General features: G+C 37.1%; 1 long non-coding RNA gene across 1 annotated transcript; it reads left to right on the top strand.

Moving 5' to 3' along the window:
* On the top strand, window positions 4358–21909 carry LOC110257080. Its single transcript, XR_002339306.1, has 2 exons — window positions 4358–6010; window positions 21218–21909. It is a non-coding gene; the product is annotated as an uncharacterized LOC110257080 (long non-coding RNA).

Genomic DNA, 22577 nt, shown 5'->3' with positions numbered 1-22577 from the left:
TTCATGTCCACCCAGAATCTCAGAGTGTTACCTCATTTCGAAATTGGGCCTTTGCAGATGTAGTGATATTAAGATGAGGCTATAGAGGTTTAGGGTAGATTCTAAATCCAATGACTTCCAAGGAGAGCATACACAGTAAAGAAATCTAGATCCAGTTCGAGGTGGAGATTGAGGACTCATTAGGAAAGAAAGGTATTGCTGCAGGAGAAGTACTTGATGAAGAAGTATAAAATTTAAAAATCAAGAAATGGGCAACACCCAGATAGGATCATTTTTTTAAATGCCCAGGCCCACTGTAATCAAATTACTGAAAACCAAACATAAGATGACCTTGGAAGGAGTCAGAGAAAAATGACATGTAAAGGAACAATGATGTTAGTCACTGAGAATTTCTCCATAGAAATCATGGAGGTCAGAAGACAAGCAGAACATTTGTAAAACCCTGAGCCCAAGAACACTGCTTACTCATTTCTGTAAGAAGCATAAAAATATTTCAGGAATATAGTTATTTACATACATGAATTGGAAGACACCCCTATCCCAACCACCAATTCTGAGAAGATGAAGTAGACATAGTTTTCCCTTTTCCTCCCATTAAATATAAGTTTAAAACTCTGGGTGTTTATATATAAAACCACAAGGAGGACTCTGACAAGTGGAAAGAGGACAACACTGAAAGGTGGCCAGCCATGGTCCTTGGGTCCCAATCAATGGCATGGTGGTAAACTCCCAAGTTTCAAATTTTTTTTTTCCCTCATAGACCCCAGACTTGGAGACATAGATAGCAAACCTTCTGTGAAGGTGTGAAGACCACCCTGAAAAGCCAGCTTCTTGCTGAAAGACCAAGAAAGAGATGGTCTAGGTAGGCAGAAAATTCCTGTATAGTAACTGCATTACCCCAATAAACATGGCAAAGAGAGTGGAGGCTACCCTAACCAGAGCCTACAGCACTGGGGCTCCCCTGCCCCAGGCTGTAATGTGGAAGCCCAATGGGCTAAAGGGATTTTGTTATTACTCAATACCTTGTAATAAACCATCTCAAATTTAACATTTTGTATCTTGTGAAATCATGTATCAGGAATTCTGACTAGACTCAGCTGAGTGAGTCTTCTGTATCAAGTGGTGTTGTCAGGGGTCACCTGAAATTTTGCTGATGGTCTATAGGATCTGAGATAGCTTCTCTCATACATCAACCCCTTGTGCAGATAACTGGGAGGCTAGATTTACCTAAGCTACTCTTTTCTTTTCTGAGTGTCTTCACTTAAACTCTTTAGCGGGTTGATCAGATATCTTCCAGGGGGCTGAGCACCATGAGAGAACAAGACAGCAACTCCAACCCCCCTTAAATTTTGGGAACAGAATGGACAATAACATCATTTTCACAGTGTGTTGTCTGTCAAATCAGTTACAAGACCCCATCAGATATGAAGAGATGTGGAATAGATTCCACATCTGAAAATGTGAAGGAAATCAGCTTTAATGCACATTAAATTGATGCTAAATATCTCATTGTAATAATTGCTTTTAAAAACTGAGAATCCCCTAGAACACACCCTCACACCATGCACAAAAATAAACTCAAAATGGCTGAAAGACTTAAATATACGACAGGACACCATCAAACTCCTGGAAGAAAACATAGGCAAAATACTCTCTGACATCAACATCATGAATATTTTCTCAGGTCAGTCTCCCAAAGCAATAGAAATGAGAGCAAAACTAAACCCATGGGACCTCATCAAACTGAAAAGCTTTTGCACAGCAAAGGAAACCAAAAAGAAAACAAAAAGACAACTTTCAGAATGGGAGAAAATAGTTTCAAATGATGCAACCAACAAGGGCTTAATCTCTAGAATATATAAACAGCTTATACAACCCAACAGCAAAAAAGCCAATCAATCAATGGAAAAATGGGCAAAAGACCTGAATAGACATTTCTCCAAGGAAGATATACAGATGGCCAGCAAACACATGAAAAAATGCTCAACATCGCTGATTATAAGAGAAATGCAAATCAAAACCACCATGAGATACCACCTCACACCAGTCAGAATCGCCATCATTAATAAACCCACAAATAACAAGTGCTGGAGGGGCTGTGGAGAAAAGGGAACCCTCCTGCACTGTTGCTGGGAATGTAAACTGGTACAGCCACTATGGAGAACACTTTGGAGATACCTTAGAAATCTATACATAGAACTTCCATATGACCCCACAATCCCACTCTTGGGCATCTATCCAGACAAAACTCTACTTAAAAGAGACACATGCACCCGCATGTTCATTGCAGCTCTATTCACAATAGCCAGGACATGGAAACAACCCAAATGTCCATCGACAGATGATTGGATTCAGAAGAGGTGGTATATATACACAATGGAATACGACTCAGCCATAAAAAAGGATGACATAATGCTATTTGCAGCAACATGGATGGAACTAGAGAATCTCATCCTGAGTGAAATGAGCCAGAAAAACAAATACAAATATCATATGATATCACTTATAACTGGAATCTAATATCCAGCACAAATGAACATCTCCTCAGAAAAGAAAATCATGGACTTGGAGAAGAGAATTGTGGTTGCCTGATGGGAGGGGGAGGGGGAGGGAGTGGGAGGGATCGGGAGCTTGGGTTTATCAGACACAGCTTAGAATAGATTTACAAGGAGATCCTGCTGAGTAGCATTGAGAACTTTGTCTAGATACTCATGTTGCAACAGAAGAAAGGGTGGGGAAAAAAAATGTAATTGTAATGTATACATGTAAGGATAACTTGATCCTCTTGCTGTACAGTGGGAAAATTAAAAAAGAAAAAGAAAAAAAGGAAAAAAAATTAAAAAAAATAAAATAAAATTCACCTAAAAAAATAAATAAAATAAAAACTGAGAATCCCCCCAAAAAACGTGGAATGTAAATGAATATGTATTGAGAGAAACAGAAAAGTCTTTTGTTATTCTATTAAAAGTTAACAGGATCTTAGAAATCACCACTCTCTTAACAAGTACAATCTGAAACTGAATAGTTAACTCTTCTCAGATCCATGAGATCAGTGAGATCACATGACAAACTGTTGCCTCAATCATTGGATGGAGGGATAGGCAGATAAAGAATCCTGGTTTACTGGAGTGAAACACATGAGCAGAAATCAGAGCTGGGGTAGGAAAAACTGAAAAACTTTCTCTCTCATACTCTCTCAGTATGAGAGATAAAAGTTCTGGGTGAATGCAGTCATCAGGGGCCCTCACACCTTTGTGAATTTTACATGTAGGAGCTCTACCACATTTTCACAGTGAATATTGAAGAAAAACCCTCTTCTGCTTCTGGAAGGAGAGGTGGAGGAACCATTTTGAAATACACCAGAACAATCTGCCCTTAACAAGACCTTTCCTCAGGGGAAACTGCTTTAGCAAAGCTTACTTAACCTGCTGGTGTTTAATCAGAGCCTAATCCACCCAAAGGAAGGGAGCCACCACTGAAGCCTCTTCTAGTCATTGTATTCAACAAGGGAGGTGAGAAAACAGAAGCATTTATGAAGTTCACAGTCTCAGGACACAGGCTCACCAAAAGATTAAGACCTAATCATTGGACCAAAGAAGACTTCTCCTTCCCCCATATCTTATCACAACAATACTCAAGGTCCTGCCTCTTACATGGGACATCATTCAATAAAGTTCCAAGAGATACCAAAAAGCAAAATACATAGTGAGAAGAGACTGAACCACCAACAGAACTGGAGTCAGGTATTTCAGGAATATTGGAATTATCAGACTAGGGATTTTTTTAAGAACTAATATTGGAGATGCCATAAACAGTAACAAATGAAGTATTTTAATGGACTCATTAATAGACTAGGCACAGCTGAGGAAAGAGCCCGAGTTTGAGGAAGACAAAAACTTCTAAAATTGGAGAAAACTGGAAATAGAACCCCCAAATATCCAATAACTATGGGACAACTACAAAGTGTTTAACACATGTAAGGAGGAACAGAAGCAGTATTTGAAAGCAATGACTGAGAATTTCTCCAAGTTAATGTCAGACTCCAACCCACAGATTCAGAGAGTTCAGAGAACATGGAGTATAAAGTGCAAAAACAAAACCCAAGTCTACATCTAGGCATATTCTAGACTTCAAGGAAAAGATAAAGAAAAAAATATTGAAAGAAGATAAGTGGGAAAAAAAAAAACACTTCACCCTCAGGAATCAAGAACGTTATCCCCAATTCTCCTCAAAAACTATACAAGAGGGTACAGTGAAACATTTAAAGTATTGAAAAAGAAAAATGTCAGCCTAGAATTCTTTACCCTATGAAATTATCCTTCAAAAATGGAGAAAGGCTTTCTCAAACAAAAATTGAGGGAGTCTGCTGCTAGTAGATATGTATTCCAAGATATATTAAAAGATGTTCTTCAAAGAGTTAGGAGAATGATATATCAGAAACATCAATCTACATAAAGAAAGAGCTCTCAGGAGATTGAAGATAAAAATTTTCAACCAAAGGAATTAAAAAGCTATTAAAGGTTTTCAGCAGGGATGGGACAAGATCATATTCTCCTTTTGAATGTTGTATCAAGGAACTTCAGAGTTTTTAAGAGTTGGGGCTCAGAAGGTAATAAGACTGCTTTAGTTGTCCAGGTGAGAGAAAGTGAGAGCTGAACTAAGACAACAGGCATGGAATAGAGAAAGAGGAGGTTGGGAGCATTGCTACTTCTCAGAAAGCATCCCAGTTGATCTTAATGCACATCACAGGTTGAAAAAATTAGTGCTAGATTGAAAGCAGCAGGTGAAGACTGCTTGTGGCCTGAGACCCAAAGAAGAGTAGAAATTTCCAAGAGTCTGTTAGTCTAACTAGCATAGTTGAAAGGTTTTTAAAGACAACTTTTCCCGCAAATTGAAAGTTTCAATTCTCAATCCTACCTTTAGATTATATCCCACCTGATAATTTACAATAAGGAAGAAGCTGGCAAGATGCTGCAACGGGTTGAGAATAATCTTCCTGGGATTGTTAAGCAACAGGGGTGATAACTCCTTGGCATCCAAAGATGCGGAGGAAACAAAATTCTAAAGACAAGGTTCCTTTGATTTTGGGGAATTCTCCTTTGTATAAAGGAAACAGAGTGCCCTTGATCTTACTTCTCTGAAAATCTATCAAGTATTTCTCCTCCACCCTACCAAACTTGTTTGAAGAGGTGCCTGCATCTGCTGCTTCCAATTCTTCATTCCCACAGCACTTTTCAGCGCAAGAGCCCAGCTCCCCGCCCTGCAATTAGGCTCTACTTTGCAAGCACCTTGATTACCTTTCAGCTGTTGTAACTATGTTACAGACCTGACTCCCTATTCTTTAAGCTCTAGTCTTGACTTTGAAAGTGCACAGTAAATAGTTTCAGAAACAAGGGCCCACTGAACTTCTCCTACTTCGTAGCTGGTTGGCATTTTAAAACTCCCCTTTATTTTGAATTCTAAAACTCAGTATCTTTACCTCAAGCCTGCTTTTCTACCCAAGTCCTCCCATCTTAGTTAACAGTAAATAGTCCTTCAATCTTGATACTTAACTAGGTTCTCTTCCCCCACGCCAGAAGAGAAAACTTATTCAAAAGACAGCCAAGCAAAGAGACGGGAGAAAAAGCCTCATCACTCTCTCCTGAAGGCAAGGGGCAGGGATATTTATTGACCAAGTAAACAAAGCCGTCAGAGGCGCAGAAAGCATGAGGAGGGAAGGCAAAGGTGCTGGAAAAAGGTGCCATAATCATTTTTCTGCGCAGGCGTAACTAACTACCGCAGCTGCGCCTTATAAAAACAGGAACATTAGCACGACTAGGGGGTGGAGCTAAGGTTGGAGTTGGGGCCCCGTTGACATCACAGATCACCCAGAGGACACTCGCACGGAAGGCCCATGGTCCTACTGAGTCTTAACAACCTCAGCAAAAATGGACCCAGCTAACGCTGACTTTCTGGAAAACACCTGAAGCAGACATCTTAATGTTTACGTTACGTGCTGCTTGGAGGACAGGTAAGTCCTTTGAAGCAACAATTAAAGCGATCTTGATCGGCCAAGGTGGGTTGCAGGTGACATGGAGTTAACTAACTCCTCCTCAGGGTTTCTCTGTGAGAATTGACAAATTTTTCTTTTACTACTCTTTGTATTTGGCGTGGGCATTGGGTTCAGAACAGAAGGAAAACCAAATTCGTATGTTTGTTTTTAAAAATATTTTCCTTTTTCACCACAGTAAAATGAAAACAACTATACCCCTGTCTCCTTAGCCTTTAAGACCAGGCTAAATGACATATACAGTTTTGAGAGGGAATAAAAGCTGCCCTTATATTTTACTAAGACACAAGTTTAAGTTTTCTTCAGCTGGGTCCAGATCCTTATCCTGAGGCATTTTGTACTCATGTCCTTGGGTCCGTTAAGTTATGTGAGGGACCCTGAGTGATGTAGTCACTGAAAGGTCAAGTCTAGCAACTTCTGCAAGCATTAATGAGACCATCACTGGCCATGGCGGGGGGGCTTGCAGAAAAAATGTGCTATTTCATGTCTGCAACACCATCCTTTTCATACAAAGTAAAAGCAAGCGCCTAGTTGCTGCTCCATAAAGCTTAATATCCAAGCCAGGCAACCCCAGGTCTAGTTCAGACTCTATCTGAAAGGTGATCTCTAGGAACTGCTGGTTGAATAACGACAGCATGTTGTACATCATTTTTATTAATAAGGGAAAAGCCATCTGTGTGGCATCAGTAGTTTTAAGTTGTGAGTTGCTTTAAAACCGTCTCATTTAAAATAACCATAGGGAATTTCTGTCGTGGCTCAGTGGTTAACGAATCTGACTAGGAACCATGGGGTTGAGGGTTCGATATCTGGCCTCGCTCAGTGGGTTAAGGATCCCACGTTGCAATAGGTCACAGACGTGGCTCGGATGCCATGTGGCTGTGGCTGTGGCATAGACCTGTGGCTACAGCTCTGATTAGACCCTAGCTTGGGAACCTCAATATGCCACAGGTGCGGCTAAAATAACTATAAACATTCAGTGACATTTATGCAAATTACTTTCTGGATTATGATTGCCTTTCTCATTATCTACCAACTCTGATATTTTGATGTGTCCCTGGATGATTTTGAAATGGTCAACTCAAGTCTGAGAAAGGATAACAATACTTTTTTTTTTTTTTCAATCTGTCATAGGTGTATTTGGTAATAAGGAAAAGTTCTATGTAGTTGTTTGAGCTAATAGTCTTATGTGGACCTATTTCAAAAGAAGCTAAGATTTATCTTTTTTACTAATGAATGTAATGTCTTAAATATAGAGTTCTTAAATATGCAAATATATCATTTCTTAATATGTGGAGTTTTCTTCAGCTTATTCATGGAAGGAATGTGCCAGGCAGTTTTAAGCCCTGGCTATACAAAATTCTTGAGTTCACTGAACTTAGGTCCTAGTATGGAGAAAACAACAACAAAAAATTAACAGACAATTTATATTAGGTAGGATAATTGTTGCAGAAAAAACTAGCCTGTTGATGTAAAATGATAATGATTATGACATCCTCTCTGGGGAGATGATAAAATGGATAGAGAGCGGAAGAAAAAAATCCATGGAGAAACCTCTTGTAAGAGCAGTGCAGATAGAAGAACCAGCAGGTACAAATCACACAGACAACAAGGAGGCATGATTTCAAGGACGGCCATTGAGACTAGAGCAAAAGGAGAGGTGGTCATTGGTAGGAAATGAGCTTGGAAAAGTATATAGGTGTATCAGTTAGGCACAACTGCAGAAAAAGTCAGCTCTGAAATTTTAGCAGACTAAAACCACCACTTCTTATTTCAAAGGAATCTAAAGGCCTGCTTCCATCAATCTCTGCTGAGCTTGGTGACTCATCTGTTGTCACCTGGTGGGGAAGTTGGGTAAGGGTGGCCTCCAGGGGATCACTCATCTCTTCATGTGGTTTCTTATCCTTCTGTGGGCTCAGCTCAGAGGTAGGGGTCTGAGAGTGAGAGCAAAGTTTTCCAGGCCTGTCATGTGTAAATGTGACACTGTACTACACATACTTTTGCTGCTTCCTATTTATTATGGAAAGTAAATCACAGGGTCAACCCAGGTTTATGAGATGAGGAAAGAGGCTACCCTTTTCTGGGCGGAGTTGCAGAACATATTGCAGGAGAGAGAAAGCACTAAGAATGTTGTTGTAATAAATTGACCACAGCGTGAACCAAGTCATTAAGATCTCATAGGCCATGAGATTAAAGTTTTCCATTTTTTTAAAATTCTGTATAAAGTGAGAAAGTATTATGGTTTTGAATAAATAAGTGCATAATTGTATTTCTGTTTTAGTAATATTGCTCTGGTGAATGGAGAAAAATTTTTATATGAGGCAGGGTGTGGGTGGGGGGAAAGAGATGAGAAATGAAGCTTTTTTAGTATTCTAGGTGAAAAATGATAGTAGCCTAGACTGGTGATAACGGTGAAGTAGAAGTAACATTGAAACTGTTTCAAATCAGGTTACATATTGATATTAGCATGGACATTATTGAATAGTTGGGAGGGAATTAGGAATCAAATTGCATCCTAGGTTTTTGGATTGAGAATTTTTTTAAGTATTTTTTTCTTCAGTTTGGATACCTCTATTTCTTAATTATAACTATTTTGCTACTCATTCTAATCAGTGAGCTGATTCTAATTGAGTTATTCATGCTTTGTGAAGGCGAAACACCTTCATTTTTAGAAATCTGTCTTTTATAGAACTGGCTTTTAATTGTTGGGTAATAACTGTATTGAGAGAAATACACATTTTTGAAGATGATATTTAATAGCTTTTACATTGATGTTAGGGTGAGCAAATGAAATATATAAAAGGGAATATTCTGCTGGAACATTTCTAAAGCTCACATCCCTGATATCTGTTTGTGTGTCCAACTTTCCTTCTAATAAGGACATGAGTCAGATTTATCAAGGTCTACTCTAAAAGCCACATTTTAACTTAATCATCTCCTAAAACACACACGACTACATTCCAAGGTATTCGAGGTCAAGACTTCAACACAGAAATTTAATGGCAGGACACAACTCAGCCCATAGCACCACCAACTCTTCAGTATCCAAGTGGTTCTTCCCTACCTCTCTCCACCCATTACACAGTGCTTTATCTGCTTCAAAAATACAAAGGAAAAGGTAAATTATTCTATATTTTGTACCGGGAAGAATTATAATCTTGAAAACACATGATGCAACTACGGCATGACTTTCAACTAATTGAAGCTTATCTCTTGACTAAAAAATAAAATAATAAAGCAGCAAATGCCTAGCTGTTGGCATAAATTTTAGCATTTGATGCTTATAGTAATACCTGTGATGCATATTGAATTCCTAAACAATTACATCAGTAAAGAATAAAATTCATTTATTCATAATATATTTTATGAAAGTCAGCTATTAAGTCTCTCTCAATTCTAAGTTCTGATGTCTGTTTACAGGTAAAATCTACAGGGTCTTTCTCAAAGAGCATTAGGGGTCTAATGCAGAAAATGCTCCATAAAATAGTAGAAACAAATACAAGTTGTCAAATGTGCTATGAAGATACTAACAACCCATGCCATTAAGCGTTTTTTTCTTAGAAAATTTCAACTAACAAAATATGTGATGTACCTGGGTTTAATGGACTTTTATATATTTATACCTGCTAGAAAATTCAACAAAATACAGCTTTATTACAAAAATAATAAAGGTATGAGATCTCTCACACTTTTAGGTGGGTGTTGAAGGTAGGATGAAATGTTTTATTTGAAAAGAATATAAAGGAGGTGAAAAAAAAATGGCTGATTACCAATTGGAAAAATCTGTATTTTCAATTTCATACTCCCTTTTTGAGGGAACTTTACGTGTGTCTAATGATACAAATATACAAAAACAAAATCAGGATAGACAGATTTGTCAACTTAAAAAGTGTAGATCATGGTGCCTATATATAAATAATATATTCCTTGAGTGAGAAAAATCCTGTGATCATTAAAATGTGTGAAATATAAAATTAAAATATGATATATATTGTTTAAGTTTTTTATTATGATAGACAACTATACTTAATTTTTTATTAGGAAAAAAATACCAAATACTGAGAGCACAACTAGAGAATATTAAGAAATTTATCCAGCACAGATTAGACTTACGCATCTGTGTATACATTTATTGACTCTAGAAATATAATTTTCATAATATTACCCAATTTCCAATTCATATATTTAAAAATTAATATATGTCATCTATTTGCATATGTAAATACTGCAATAACTGTTCCAAAGATTTCTGCTGAAGCATTTTTCTTTCCCATGAAAAAAATCACATTAATTGGAGAAGTAGGACTAGAAAGAAATGCTGTTGTTATAGTGTATCTTTTCTATGTCATAATGTTTGAAGATAAAAAAAGTCATGAATCACATTTAATCCAGGATAAATATGCTTATGTGAAGAACTTGAGCAAAATGGATTGTAGTTCACTTAACCTGAAAGAAGGTAAATTAGTTTGCTTTTCTGTAGTCCCCTGGGTAAAGAAAACACTAGTGTGATAAAAATACCCCTCAGAAATATTTAAATACAAATGTAGAAATCAAGATAAACTCAGTGTCACTCTATAAAAATTGGATTTATTGTTTTTATGACAGTAATTCACTTTTAACAAGCCTTTCTAGCAAGAGATATTAATAAATTATAATATTAGTGCAGTAAATATCAATTTTAAAATGTCCATTATGTAAAACAATATTTCATTCCCATCTCTACTCTTTATTAGCTAGGGTATCTTTAACAGATTCTGTAACAAGTTTAAATTCATTTTGTTTTACATTTTCAATCGTAAAATTGTAGGTAATCTTTCTTTCCTCAATAGTTGTTCTGGAGATTAAGTTCGTGTAATGGAAAAAAGTACATCACTGGACTTTCATTAAAAGCTGTTTCTAAATGTAGAGGTCTGTTGTACATTTGATGTACCTAAACATCATTCTAGGTGATGTGATGATGATTAGGTTTACTTCAGTGCATCAGTGGAGATGCTGGTATATGTCATGAAGATGATGTGTGTATGGGGTTGGGGGGGTGGGGATCGTTTGTTGTAAAAGCAAATTGGCCATCTTTTCAGAGCATTCTTCCACAGTAAACATAAAGACAGTTTCAACTGAAGCATACTGGGATTTCATTTCAAAGTCTGACCTGAATTCATAGAGTTTCTTTTGATTAGAGAGCAGGAGAACTCATGCAGGAAGAGGTGCAGCCGAAGATGGAGTCACAGTAGAAAGGTGATATGTAAATCATGGTGACACTTTTTCTTTATTTTTGAGGGTTTTATGATCTAAAAGAATCTATCAGACTGTGTTTGAAATGTGCACTGACAAATGCATACATTTATGAGAGCCTTTTCTTTAAGACCACAGACTGAAAACATATTTCATTACTATGAGAGCTTTGGGGAAGGAAGTGGCCACTTAATCAAGCTCTGGGTGGTTGTGATGCAGGCTCTGTTTTGTGGTCTGGAGTTTCCATGAACTCATCTCCACCTGTCACACCTTCCCCCAGCCACCCTTCTTGGGCAAATTTAACCTGAGACAGTAATGAAGTAGTCAGTACTTTGGGGATGGAAGTGAAAATGAACTAAATAACCCAGCTTTTTAAAAGATTAATTAATTACCAAAATTACTAGGCCATATTCTACTATTTATTTAAACAAAGTACATGTTCATGTGAGACCTTCTCTCGGAAATATAAAAACTGCTACAGGGGGTACCTCAACCTGTTAGAAGGAGTAATATGAGAAATAAAATACTCCATTAAATTTCAGGGTAAGAATTATTGTTATTATCAATGTTACCATTGTCTGAACTTCTTATTAACCTGTCAGCATGTTTTTCTTTGGTATCATTTTTCTTGGGCACAGTCATCAAGACTAGGTAATCGTGTCATAGGCAAAAATAATGAAGGATCTGAAAGACATAATTTTTAGATAACAATACCCCAAACACTCAGGGTCAACATAGGAGCATTCCTAACTCATAGTGTACCTTCTAGAGTTAAAACTTCCACTACTTTTTCCCTTAAAAGCAGACTTGTAAGACCTGTGATAACATTTTCCATGAGTTCAGTTCCTGGGATGACTTAAGAATCTTTGATACAAGCAGGATAAGAAACACATGCTTATGACTGTAAATCCATTCTTAGTTGAGGCTGACACTGAAGGGAAATACAAATTTAAAAATATTTACAGGAATAGGACTTCAGTACAAATTGAAACACTGTCATTCTTAAAGCAAAACTAAAATGCAAATTGGTAGTTTCAAAAAATCACACGACCTTTCCCTCATAGAAATAAGGATATGTACTGTGGGTAGTTTTTCATATGATCTTGCATATACTTGTTTCAGCTTTAGTGTATTTTGAGTATAGTATTTTTTTAAATATTCATAAATTGTTCCACTATGAGGCAGACCTCTATTAGGTGTAACAAGAACAGATTGAAAGAAATTTGAAACTCTAGGCTAACCTTGCAGTTTGTGAAGAGTGCTACTTTGTTTTTCTTTTTATTTTGTATAAAAATCTTGGAATTTTTATGTTTAACGAAGGTTCCTAGATGAGGTCTTTCATAGCGGTTATGAAGATAGCAAAAGTATCTTTTTTAATTTTTAAGTGCTACCTCTGGTATGTGATGATCATTGTACAACTATAAATGTAATAAATTCATTGGGTAATACCAAAAAAAAAAAAAGATGCATTAGCCAAATACAGTCTCTAAACAACCAGAATATTTGCTGCAGTGGTTCAAAACTGTGACCACGATTCATCAGAGCGCTTCCCTCTTACCTAAGAGTACTCATTACACTGTTCTCAATTCATAAGTGGTAAGTGACACTTATTCTATTTATCTTATTTTCTGCTGTTCATCATGGTAAGTGAGGGATGAGTACAGGACTCTGGCTAGTTAAAACATCTTCCACATGTCACTGTGTCCCAAAAAGAACAGCTGCTGGGGTTTTCACTGTTTTGGGACCTGCCATAACCGAGGGCTATCATTCTCCAGTCTCTGTTCTGTTCCTAGGCTTGCAGTTTTTTCAGGCTTGGTCATATTCCCTGGCTTCCCATATTCTAGTGCATTGCTTAGAGAAATGGGCTAGGGCCCAGGTATGAGCTACAGCCCTGCTTCTGGGTCCTGGTGTTAACATTTAGAGAGATGGTAGAAAAGAATCAAGGTCAAATGCCTGTGAATGGTTTGCTCACTCCAAGCCAGTTCTCTGCTCCATGACTCCAATGGCCTTGGGCAAAAGAAAATTGATTAAAACTGGAACTCAAACTGAGGCTTGATGGTTACAAGAGTCTGGTCCCAGAAAAGATGGGAAAGATGGGAATGATGTCAAGGAGAATTTATTTTTATTTTTCAATGAAAATAAAATGTCTAAATCCATAATAAAGGGAAGAAAGAGGGAGACAGAGAAAGTGTACAGAATATGTGAAATGCAGTTGAGAAATCTAATCAGGAAGAGAAAGTGTAATTCAAGGAACAGAAGCAGATTTCCCAGTTGTGATTTATTTCATAGACAAATTGAATTTAATATGTGTTCAGTAAATCATTTTGTTCAAATACAAACTGATAAAAAAAAAAGAATGTGTTGAAATAAGATTGCAGAGCTATGAAAGCAAAAATGAGAACCAACCTAATACCATTATTGTACTAATGGATGATTTAGAAAAAAGGGACAATATATAATGTGTTTAAAATAAAACTAATGGGATGGAAGAAATGACTGATATGATGTGATCATATTAAAATAAAGGAATAAAAGACAATTTGATTATAGCCATTAGAAGTAACATAGTATGTATGGAGGACAGAAAAGACACTCCAACTTTTCCTGAAGGGGAGAATCCAAAAAAATGGCCTTAAAAATCTATTTAGAGCAAATAAGAAGTCTATCCATGAGATAAATGGCAATTGGGAATAATTGCTCCAAACCATTGACCTTGAGGCATATTACTTTTTAGATACAGACACACAGTAAGAAACACAAACTAATTTGAACATCTCATATAAAAAGCAGCTCATTATAACTGGCATATATATATATAATGAAATTAAATGGAACAAGGGAATAAGGAACATGGAGTTCAGGCAGGAGTAGGTAAGGCAGGGGACTGGAAGAGTGAGGGGATGGTGATTAGGTATATGTTCTTTTCAAGGACCTAGGTTTTGGATGCTGGATTTGTGGGTACTTAAACAAAATTATGTTTATTACTATAATCATTATGCTTTTTAATTGAGGTATAACATGATACAGGAAAGTACACTAAAGTCTTAAACTTGAAAATACTATATGTATTGTGTGTGTGTATATGTATATATATATGCACATATGTGTGTGTGTGTGTGTACCTGCATATAACCAACCACCCCTCAGATCAAGATGACATTTCCAGCATCAGAGAATGTGATCAAAAAATGATTGGAGCTCAATGCAGTTTGGCATTGAACCAGGTCAAGCAGCTGTAGTTATAGTTTAAACTGAGTTCATGCTTGACTTGTTCCTAGTTCTTGGGTATAGCTCTTTTGAAATTTTGATTGGCATGCTGTTGGCTCAGTGTGAGATTCAATGTGGTCCTTTGGAGTTTAGAGTGTAGCTCTTCAGTGTCCTACCTCTGAAACTTCAAAATATGGCAAATATCTTGAGTGGGAGATCTGTTGCATTTAATGTAGGCCTCTCCTCCAGAGGGACTTTTTTTCTTAAGCATCATAAGATTGAGCAGTTTCATCTACCTTTCTGTCCTGGAAGAGACTCTTCTGGCAGGTCTCTGTCTCCTAGGATCTGAAAATTCTAATCCCAAGAAATTTTGAACTTAAGGGGTTTATGTAAATTTCTGTCACTTCAGGTTCAAACAGTGGCAGATGTCTTTCATTTGTTTGTTGGAACTCCCACACTCTAAAGGAGCTTTGCTTCCTAGAGCTCCTAGTCTGCCCCAGCACATACAGGGGTACACACTCTTCTCCATAGATTCCATGTACCTAGACTAGTGGTGCCCACCTGGGGAGGGTTTTGTACCCCGCTGCCCCCTCTTCCCTACAGTTGTCAATGTCACTGTGTTTTAGGGCCATGTTCCTTTTGTGGCTTTCTAATCATGCATTTGGATAAATATGATGATGCTTATTCTGTCACCTAGTAGTTTTAAGCCATTAATTGGGAAAATCATTAAAAATAAGTAAAACTGCAGGTTACTTATTTTACTCAGTAGCAAGGTAGGAAAGGTGTGTTATTGCTAAGCAACAAACTCACATTAATGAAGATCTTTAATGTTATAAGTAAAGCAAATGACAGCTCAGGTCCTAAAGCAGCATTTCCCCTTTATATATTTTGTGATGACAGGACGTTCTCTGGATTAGCTTTTAATTGACTTAGATTTGAATTGTATAAGGGTGGATAAGTAAAGGTTACAGGATGCTAGGAAGAGATTTCTGGATAAATCGAGATTTTGGTTTAAAGAATTTATTTTTAATTGGATCGCTGCACATCTAAGTTTGTCATCTGGATGCTTTGCTGAATGAATTTGGGCAACTTTGTTCTTGCTATGAGCAAAATCTGAATACCTGACACTTGAGTGAACAAGTTCCCATTTTACTTTAATTACACAATAAAAACTATAAAATAATAACCATGATTATGTTTAAAATATTAGGCAAGTATTGAAATATTAGGCAAATTGTTTCTTTTGGAAAGGAATTTCTTTTAGACTAGCTGAATTTCCAACTTTTTTTTTCCCTTTTCTCGGGCCGCTTCCCGTGGCATGGAGGTTCCCAGGCTATGGGTCTAATCAGAGCTGTAGCTGCCAGCCTACGCCAGAGCCACAGCAACACGGGATCCGAGCCACGTCTGCAACCTACACCACAGTTTATGGCAACACCGGATCCTTAACCCACTGAGCAAGGGCAGGGATCGAACCCGCAACCTCATGGTTCCCAGTCCGATTCGTCAACCACTGCTCCGCTATAGGAACTCCTGAATTTCCAACTTTAAGCCAGTGAGTAATTAATGCCTTGTTTTCTTGTAAAATAAATAGTTAAATATTATTTGAAGTTCTTCATGTATTGAAATAACAAGGAAATGATAGAATATGCTGAAGCTTTACACAAGTGTCTAACAGCTGAAGGCTTTTAACTAAATGCTGGTTGTTCATTGGAGATGTGGAGATGAGGACATTAAATCTGTGCTTTGCAATAATTATACCCAAATAGTAGTATAGAGAGTGATGAAATAGATATTTTCTTATTAAAAACTATATTAGCTCAAATATTTTAATATTACATTATTCTTACATTATAGGAAATAAACAGAAAATTTGAGGTGAATATGAGGATTGAGTGATGAGTCTTTTGTTTCTTTTTCTGGAATTTGAGGCACTTGAAATAGCTTTATTTTAACAATTTCCCAACATGAGGCCATTTTACTGTTCACACTGCTGTTTTTTTTTTTTTTTTTTTTTTAGGCCCACCAATACATATGTATCTTTATTCTTATCAAGCGTGGAATTGCATTAGAAAATGATAGTACAAATTATCAAAAAGGAAAAATACCTGGAAATGCAATCATATTTTAAAGTATGGGTTGAGTGAATCCATCAATACACATTTTAATAATTCAAAATACACTGTCTTCTATGTTTTACTATTTTTATTGGTCCTGTATACACACAAAGTTGAATTAATGCTACAAACTTCATGATCTCAATGCAGCAAGGTTTTCATTATATTATCCATCAGCATTTTGTTAGAGATTTTGCTAAACTCCAAGTTTTTTCTCCTGCTTTGTGGTAGCACCCTGCCTTCTGGGAGGTTGCTTTCTAAAACTTCCAAATTTCACTCTCAGCTGTAGGGTCATTTCCCTAGAGAGTGGGAATTCTTTCTGACTCAACTCATTTCAGGAAGAGTTTAGTCTGGTTATTTGTTAATATATTATGTTCCTGTCATAGTATAGGACCTGGGGTGACTGGGGACTGGGATGAGATTTAAAATGATTTATGCCACATAAAAGTCAACAAGAGTGCTTGAGACAAGGAAGTGTATCTGCCTGGAACTGATCAGAAATTGATAACGTTGTAAAATGATATGAAAACACACAACCAGATGTGTGGGTGATATTTATTTTGTGGGCTTAACTGCTGTTGAGATGAAGATGTCATTCAGGTGTGGTTTTGTACCCTAAAATTAGCAGTGTTCCTCCCTGGCATTTTCATCCCCAAAGATGTTAATTGTTCCTCTAGCACTTTGTTTAATTTCTATGGGGTTTGCTATTCTGTATGTCATCTGTCTTCTTGAGGTTTTGTCAGTGATCTATGAGGCGACTGATTGTTCCTGTCAGCTTACCTTAAAGAGCCAATGAAAACGAACACCTCAGAAACTGCTCTCAAGCAACCTGGCTTCTGATGTGATCATTTTCATGCCTCTCTTTGGCTACACTCTATTACTTTCATCTTATGTGTTATTTTAGAATGTGACCTTAGTCATAAAAAAAAAAAAAACTACTTGAATTTTAAGTGGTGGTTGAGAAAAAGCAATGTTGTGAAAAAGAAGAAGAAAAAGAAAATATTTTTTTTATTTTTAAGGCATTGCTTGTTACACACAAGTGTGTTAATCAGAGCTGGAATGAGGCTTTCGAATTTCGTCAATACCTTAGGGCCCCTGAGTCTCTGGTGAGGGAAATGTGTGTGTGTGTGTGTGTGTGTGTTTGTTTTTGTTTTTTTAATATATATAGAAAACATAACTTCTCTGCTAACCTTGTTTATCTTCATTGTGTAAAATATGATTTTATGTATTTTATTTAGTTTCTGGTTGACTTAGCTTATTATAGTGTTGTGGCATTTTACATGAAGTGAGGACATGATATTAAGAATAGTGTCACCTATAAATATGGGAGCATATGAGAACATATGTTGGGAATGTTCCAATTAACTTTCTGAAGTTTTGGAGGACTTACAACTGACTGAGGGGTGCATTAAAAACTGAAAATTCTCTTTTAATTATGCCCATTTTCTGTATTAAATTCATACACAGAATATCCACTTCAAAAATTTTATGAAGCTAGAGTGCTTACAGAGTAATTTATTAAAAGAGTAATTTCTATTTTCATCTTTGTATTTTCCTCTCTGGCATTCTGCTGTTAGAGTTGTTTTAGGCTTCATTGCTTCAGGAATTTCTTTGACAGGACAGAATGCAGGTGCAGTACAAAGTCAAGGTTTAACCTCTATTTTGTAAAAGCCAAATCCCATTGAGAAAATGAAGCTAGCTAGATCTCAGAAGCAAGGCAGAAGGAGAAAATCTTTGAGGTCAAGGAGATGGAAGGAAAGAGATTCTATTTTAAGAGACTAGAAAAAGAAAAGTCTTCTAGGTTCTGGGCCCGCTTCCTCATAGAGGTGGGAGAATCAAGACTTTAGATGCAAATGCAGGAAAGGCACACTCAGAGCCTATTAGACAAAGGAATATGCAGCCAAGCATCTCATGTCCTCAAGTGGCTCAGAGGTCGACTTGAAGGGACCACATGGACAGCCCAAGAGCTGAGGACCTCCTCTGCTGAACTGCACATGTATCAGGCCTCTTCCAGTCCTGGTGGAGAACAGGATATGGTATCTAGTCTGTTCAGGCTGCTGTCACAAAATACTCTAGACTGAGTAGTTTATAATCAACATCTATTTCTCACAATTCTGGAGGCTGGGAGTGTCTCCAGATCGAGTTAGCAGCAGATCCTACGTCACTGTCATCTCACAGAATGGAGGGGGCCAAGAGAGCTCTCTGGAGCCTCTTTTCTGTGGGTCCTAATCCCATTTCCCAAAGTCCCTTCTCCTGATATCAAATTGGGGGTTAGGATTTCAACGTGGGAAGAGATGGGGGAGGGACTCAAATATTCAGCCCATAGCCTTCACCCTTGATTTTGAATAAAGTGGATTTAAAGACACTAATGAAATGCAGTATTTCTTACACCTAAATATAGCTGGAGATGAAGATGTTGGGGGAAAAAATGGTTTATATTCAGATGTATTTCTCTACCACTTTTCATTTCAATTACATGTAATGCCTGAAGATAATGTAGATGGATTACCCAAAAAGCTTTAGATGTTCTGAAAACACAAAGCAATAAAATATCACATTTTTTTTTTTTTTTTTTAGATCCATACCTGCAGCATATGGAAGTTCCTGGGCTAGGGGTCGAATTGGAGCTGCAACTCCTGGCCTATACCACAGCCACAACAGTGCCAGATCATCCTAATAGCTAGGTCTGAATCAGAACAGCATCTGTGACCTACTCCGCAACTTACAGCAACACCAGATCATTAACCCACTGAGCAAGGCCAGGAATCAAACCCGTATCCTATGGATACTAGTCAGATTCTTAATCCACTGAGCCACAATGGGAACTCCACATTTCTAGTTACTTTTGTAATAGTTAACAAATGTTTAATTTTTTTAAATAAACATGTATTGTGGAAATGTATGAGGCTAGTAATCAGTTTTGCAGAGAGAAACTGTCACTAATATCATAAAAAGTCCTTGAGATAAGATTAAAAAGAAAGTTGAGGTGAGAGCTGGTCTATTTCCCCTCTCTCTGATATCATTTCTTCCCTGATACCAATAGCATTAGCTGTAAATGATACCATCCTATTATCACTTTCCCCTGGAGATGTTTCCTTACCTGATTTTAGATGCAACACAGTGTATAGAAGTTGTTTAGTGTATATCATCAATGCACTAAGGTGGTTTTTGGTTTGTGTCTATTTGCCAATCTATACGGGAATGTATAAGTGGTACAAACCTACAAATTCCAGTGATTTACCTGCATAGGTAAATTAAGTTCTGTTCCTGTTAACTGTTTTTTCTATTATTCCTCTTCCACTAACTCTGCTGGAAGATCCAGGCGAGAGTTCGTTCCTATATACGTGGCATCCGGCATTTCTGTCCTTCCATCCTGTTAGGAATATTTAATGTTTTTTCCTACAGCTGTATAACAAAAATGACTTCAGCCTCACTGCGCTATTCAGTGTTTAAGAGTTCAGCCTAAAATCAAATGGCATTAGGCCTGGTGCAAATTTAAGGCAAAATAGGACATAGCTGTGGGTTGACTTGGAATAATGACCTTAAACTTGGAAACCTGATGGCTGACACTCACACAGAAGTTGTCAACTTGGACACAACCCTGAAACCTATCATAAGGGTCAATTTAATCCTAGAAATTTGACTCAGAGTAAGGATCAGACAGGAAAATCCTTATCGACAGGAAATGTTGAGGCGATTACTAATAGAATGAGACTTATACATATTTAGAAATAATTCAAAAAGTGTAATGACTCATGCCACTGTCATTTTTTATTCTTGTGTTTCTTTTATGTTTGTCTTTTGACCACTAACTCATTGTTAAGATAGCTACTGGCCTGAGATCCATTATAATAATATGAACATATTTAAAATACTGTAAGTGGTAGTTACTGTAAAAAGTTCCATAATGCTATGATTTAGGTTGTGTTTTGGTGTTGTTATGTTATGGGGCCCAGTGCCTAAGAAAGTCAAAATTCTGTGATGTAATCTCTTCGTAGGGCTTTCCAAAATGTATAGAGACACACAGGAAAATAAAACATATCAAATAATTGTTAACAAAAATGCCATTTGTTGTAATTTATAAAAAACTTTTTACTAAGTCTGATTAAAAACCTCCATCCAGGGCTGCCTAGTAAAAGATCTAGCAGAATGTAAAAAAAAAAAAAAAAAAAAAAAAAGGAGGGGGTTGAGGGGGAAAGAGATCTCTCTCATGCACCCATCTGCATGGACCAGAAGGAAAAAGAAACCTGCAGCTGTGCTGCATTAAGAGGCTAGAGCCTGCCTAGGTCTGAATCAGAACAGCAAAGAGCAAGATAATCCGCACTGGCACTGTGTTAAATAGTATCCTGAACTCAGACCCCCTAGATATATGACTGGGAAGAGCTGGGCTTCTCTTTATCTTGTATTTAAGAATTAGGTCACAAGGAAAACAAAATTCTCCCTTTAAAATGTAAATTGACAAAAATTTTAATTGTCAGTATAGTGTTTTGTTAATTAAGGGCAACACACAAGGGATTGCAAATCTCTATATGTAGATTAAGAATATCTTTATTATACCAAATTTACTAAGTAGAACTCTTATTTTCTGCATTTTACCTTATTTGTTCATTTTCTGCAGAGAGGATTGAGGATGAATTCCTCCTGGATCCCAGTATAGGAAACACAACAGACAGAAAAAGTCAAAAACTTCCCAAACACTATTGAGGTAATGCAGTGGTGGAGCCAACACAGCCTTTGGACCTCTGTGGTAGATATACCTCTTCTCCTCCAAGTCCATTGGATCTTGTAAAAAATTAAAAAGTTATTAAAGCTAAATAAAGTTGGGAGACCAGAAGGGAGAGACTCTGACTATGGCAGAGCCCAACAGGGAGAAGGACTACTTTCCTGGCTAGAACTCATCCAGTGCGGATCAATGGACTAAACTATGGCCGTCCCAACTTTCTTTTCCTCTCTAGAAAGGTGTTCTCCTTCCCTTGATGTGTGAGGACTTGCACGACCCATGGTTGCAGACCCTGAATTGCGATTCTCTAATAAATCTCGAATAAACCCATCGTCACTGGAGAAAAAGCCATCTATTGTTTTCAGGTCAACACTCTTAATTCCATTCTGTGTTTACAACATACTCTCCTGATTCTCTCTTTATAGTTTTCTATAGTAAAAGAATATTCTCCTTACTTTTTTTCCTACGTTTGCATTCCCCTACTTTTCAATATGTTTTGTGTTTGGCCAACACTATGAAAGGAAAAAATGGAAGCATATTATCCAGCTGGCAGTGGCACTTCTCATTTTAAAGAAAGGTATTGTTTATACTTGGACATAGGGATCTTTGTGTAGTTGTTTTTTTTCTACCTGAAAATGAAATCTTGCCATTTGCAACAACATGGATGGACCATGAGGGTGTTATGCTAAGTGATATAAATCAAAGACAAATATTGTATGATTTCACTTATTGGTGGAATAAAATAAACACACACATAGATACAGAGAACAGAGTAATGGTTGCCACAGGGTAAGGGGATAGGAGAGGGCAAAATATCTAAAAGCTGTCAAATGTATGATGACATTTGGAAACTAAATTTTGGTGGTGAGCTTTCTATAGTGTATACAGAGGTTGAAATGTTGTGCGTGTGAAACATATAGTATTAGAAATCCATTAATTAACAAAACACTGGCTGTGAGTTAAGTCTCATCAATTGGGACTCTCAGATGGTTTTCCTGGACCTTTTTGTTAGGCCATTTGAACTCTGAAAAGAGCATCAAGTCAAATATGGACAGTTTAATGGTACATCATTTATACACACAGTCAAGGTTGGGTGAGGTAGAAGGGCAGGAGAAAAGTGGACTACAGATGTGATTTTCATTTATATTTAGGAGAAAGAGTGCCATTTTATTGGAAGCCTCTCTCCATCATGTCTCAATAGTTATGCATGCAGGTTGTCTTTTTATTTATTATTATTGTTATTATTTGATTTTTATGG

The sequence above is a fragment of the Sus scrofa genome, chromosome 15 (genome assembly GCF_000003025.6).
Source record: "Sus scrofa isolate TJ Tabasco breed Duroc chromosome 15, Sscrofa11.1, whole genome shotgun sequence".
NCBI lineage: Eukaryota > Metazoa > Chordata > Mammalia > Artiodactyla > Suidae > Sus > Sus scrofa.
The sequence above is the reverse complement of the archived record's forward strand: the minus strand, read 5'-3'. Positions and strand labels throughout refer to the sequence as shown.